Here is a 4,729-nt window from a genome sequence, read left to right as displayed (position 1 = left end):
ATTCTAATAGTATAAAAATAAGATATTAACCTAAAATATTGACTAATATTATTAAAACGTATTAGTCTCCTAACTTTTCTTAATTAAAAATGGAGTAATATAAGGGAGTAAATTTTTTTCAGCTAACATGAGTCAATTTTTTAAAAATTATTTTATTTATCTTAAATTCTAAGTCCTAAATCATAAATTCTTAATCATAAACCTTAAGTTATAAATCTTAAATATTGGTGCGGAATTTTAAACCACAACTTACCGGCAAGTGTCTCGAGTCGTACCAAGTAATAAACTCAAGTGAGTGAGTGTCAATCCTGCGAGGATTAATAGACGAAGCAAACAATAATTGATTAATTGTTCTAGTTAGACAAGTTGAAATATGAGAATTTTGAGTGTCAAATAGCATAAAAGACAATGAAGTAAGAAAAATACACAATGAATGATTGAAAAAACGGTATGATAATAGAGTTAAGGCTTTAGAGATATATTTAAATGTCCGGATTAATATTCAATGTTAACTACCTTGATCGTGCAAAGATTGAGTTTATGGCAAACCTTAAGTGATTGGATTTCTATTCTTAGGCAATTCAATCTCCTCTAATCCAACCAACTGTCAATTCTTTGATCAATCAAATGTATCAGAGAGCTAAATTCAAATTTCGATTTATAAGCCAACCACACAAACCTAAGAATCTAAAAATGATGCAATTATATGTCATGTACCACATTAAGGCCAAATAATTCTAGTGATATAGCTTTTTTAAAATTCAAAAGAATTCAATTGGGACTAGAGTTATTTTCTAATGCACACTAATCCGTGAAATGAAGAACGAAATCAATTTTTAAACATAAATTAATGTATTAATCAAGAGCAGAAAAACAAATAATTATTAATCCATCAAAGTAAACAGAACTTCTAATCTTAATAATGGAAGTTTAGTGGCTTATAGTGTAAAAAAAACCCTAAGAGAGAGTTCAAATATTTTATATTGTTATTGGAAGAGTTCAAATTCGAAACAAACTATGACTCAGAAGTTTAATGCTCTTCAAAAATGTAAGACATTGGATTTGGTAACTCCATTACCTAATGCAGTAGTTATTGGAAGTAAATGGGTTTTTGCTCTCAACCAAAATCAATATTATTAGATTATAAGACATAAGGCACGTCTTGTTGCCAAGAATTATCATCAAAGAGAAGGTGTAGATTTTAATCAAATCTTTAGTCTTGTTGCCAAACCTTAGACTATTGGAATCATAATTACTGTTGCTCTTGCTAATGGTTGGGATTTACGTCAGTTCAATTTTGATAATGCTTTCTTCAATGAAAAGCTAAGTGAAACAGTATGAGCAGCTACAAGGCTTCATTGATCAGAATCTAGGTTGGATTTGTAAGTTGAACAAAGCTATTTATGGCATCAAGTAAGCACAACATGCTTGGTACAATACTCTCTTTAATTACAAATTCAAAAGCACACACTCAGATCCATCACTGTTTATTAAAAAATCATCACATCCTATTATTTTTTTTTTATTGCATATGTAGATGATATTTTGATAATAGGCAGCAATTCTCATGAAATTTTTACATTAATGATTCATCTCAACTCTGTCTTTTTCTTGAAAGATCTAGGAAGGTTCAATTTCTTTCTTGGACTTGAAGCATCCTATCCCCAACAAAATCAAATCCTGGTGACACAAACCAAGTATATTAGAGACTTACTCTCAGGGACAAAAAATGCGTAAAGCTAATCCAGCTCCAATTCCTATGGTTTCATCTAACAAATTATACAGCAATGATTCAGCACCATTTGAGAATTCAACACTTTATATATCAGTCACAGGAGCACTTCAATATCTTACACTAACTAGACCTGGCCTTATTTATGCAGTGAATAAAGTGTGCTAGTTCATGCCTAATCCCACAATTAATCACTGGAATGCAATCAACCGTATCCTAAGATATATTCAAGATATATACAAGATACAACACCATGGATTACTTTTTATTCAAAATACTCATACTCGTATTATTGCTTTTTCTAATGCAGATTGATGATAGACACTTAATGACAGAGTATTGTGTTTACTTTGGTGATAATTTAGTATTTTGGAAGTGAAATAAACAATAATTCATTAGTAGATCCAGCACTGAAGCTGAATTCAATAGATGCAAAACCTTTTTCATGAGCTTCAAGTACCAGTCTTAACTTCACCTACAATCTACTCAGACAATTAAAGTGTTTGTCTTTTAGCTGTCAACCCAGTGTTACACACTAAATCCAAACACTTTGAAATTAATCTACATTTTGTAAGAAAATAAGTCAATCAGAAACAACTATATATTAGTATATTACTCATATCCCAAGTTGTGATAAGTAGTTGATATTCTTATAAAGCCTCTTTCTCTTAGACTCTTCCATGGATTTAAGGACAAATTGAAAGTGATCATTTCTCACTTCAGTTTGAGGGACTATTGAGGGTAGTATAGAAAATACTAGTGAAGACACAGAAAATTAGTAAAGTAGTTATTACTTGTTTATATTGGAAAGTATAGTTATAACAGAATCTATATAAGGAAAGTAATTATTTTTTCTCTCTTCAGCTTGTATATATAGAGTGTTTGGATTATATATTTTACACAAAAATTAATTCAAACTTTATCTAGTTTTTCTTCATCTCATTTTCTCTCTTCGGTTATATTCTCTTTTCTTCTTTATTCATACTGTTGTGCTTCTGATCAACAAATTAAGAAGGTAATTTTTGAAAGTTCATAAAACTTTGTTAGTCCTTGATGCTTTTATTTTTCTAAATAGAAAACAATATGTATACTTCTATCTAATGTTGCTTGGAGATAGAAATTAATATACCTGATCATGTAAGAAAATATTAAGTGGAATTCCTTTCGGTATAAAAAGGTGCTAAAATATATATTAATTTTCCATGATAGCGTAAAATAATTTTACTAGTGTATGTGTATATCTTCAATAATTTGTAGTCTTTTAAAGTTACTACCTAATTTAGCTAGATAGCCATCAACAAAGCTTAAAGTAAAACTTTATATTTGAGTTGGCCTTGGCACTAAGTACACTAAAAAAATTGGAGGGAAAAAAAAAGAGAGCATAAAATCAAGTGTACATTATGCTCTTGGGATTATGTGATAAAGAACAACTGTAAAGGGAACAAGAATGCGCTTTGATGAAATGGCCAAGTTGTGTTCATCAACTTGGGGGGGTGAAAACTGTATCAAACTCGATCTCAATGTACGCAAATCTATAGTATATCAAAATAAAATTGAGTTTTTTAGTTAACCAACTTTGCTTGTAATACATATTTTAATATAAACTCAGGTGCTAAATTAAATTTGTATATATGAAAAAAAAATAACACTTTTATTGTTCTGTTGTGATTTGTTTCAAGGGATAATATCTTAATATAATGATACCTATTCCTAAATGTCTTCATAATTTTTCTAAAGATATCAAGATTAAACTCATATACACTGAACTTGGTTAGCATGCATATGTGGTAAAACAAAGTTAGATATTACATAAATCTAGATAACTATTTAGAAAGCTCGAAAATTAATTATTATACATGCTGCATTATAAAAAAATTAGCCATTAAATCATTCATATACAATATATATTAAATGATGAAATATTTATTAAAAATATGTGAAACAAACCGTACACAGATATAAACACATAATATATTAAGGGTTAATACTTTTTATTTTATGAATTAAAATTAAAAAGAAAATTTTTAATTAACTAATATTAACTAATTTTAGTATTTAGATTTATAATTTAAAATTTAGATTAAGAATATATAATTTAAAATCTAGAATGCAATATAAACAAACTAATTAAAAAAACTATCAATATTTAGTAAAAAAAAATTAATCAAAAATAACCAAAACTTACATTCATGTAATAATTAATGAAAGTTGAATAAAACAAGTTGGTCTGTTTTCTTAGTATTACCATTAAAAAATTAGTTGAAAAAAAAAAGTTTATTCACTAGCATTATTCTTGTTACGTTGGGTAACCGGAGATTATTGGGTTGGATTAGTTTGGCTGGCCCAATCATCTGAATGAGGAAGTATCCAAATGGATTGATGATCCAAGGCCCCGTCCGACTTTGGTGTGAGAAAATAGGGGGTGGTACCTGCAAAGACACTCCGATGCCAAAGTCAGCAAAGGCAGCAAAATAGGTCTAGAGAGTATTGGATTTTTGAGATACCTGAGGAGTGCCAGTGTATTTATAGTGGTGAACTCATAACCACCGTTGGAGTAGTTCCGCCATTTAAGGTGGATAACTGTCCCTTTATCTTAGGGAAGTTGGGATATGGCACCTGGAAGTGGGTAGAGAGATTTTAGGGGCAATTACTCATTTGAATGAGTGTTTATCTGACAGCTAATCCTCGTCCCCGACTTCTTTAGGGTAAGTCGTGGTAAGAACCGACTTTGTAGGGAGGAGGTCGGTGTAGGGCAAGGCTCAATCCTTTGGATTGGGCCTTCCGTTTGGACCTGGGCCTTATCATTGGGTCAGGGTATGAACAGTGTCCCTACTCGAGCCCAATTTCTTTGAAGACTTGGGTTCGAGTATTCTACTAGGGGTCGTAGCCGACCTGTGAGGGAACCGACGTGATTGTTCGGAACCGACGTGACTTTCGTGACTTTTGATTTTCACAGTTACGTCTAATCAAACGTCGCGTCCGTTAGGAGTTTGCGTA

This window comes from Arachis ipaensis, chromosome B06, assembly GCF_000816755.2.
Source record: "Arachis ipaensis cultivar K30076 chromosome B06, Araip1.1, whole genome shotgun sequence".
Taxonomy (NCBI): domain Eukaryota; kingdom Viridiplantae; phylum Streptophyta; class Magnoliopsida; order Fabales; family Fabaceae; genus Arachis; species Arachis ipaensis.
Note: the sequence above shows the minus strand (reverse complement) of the source record.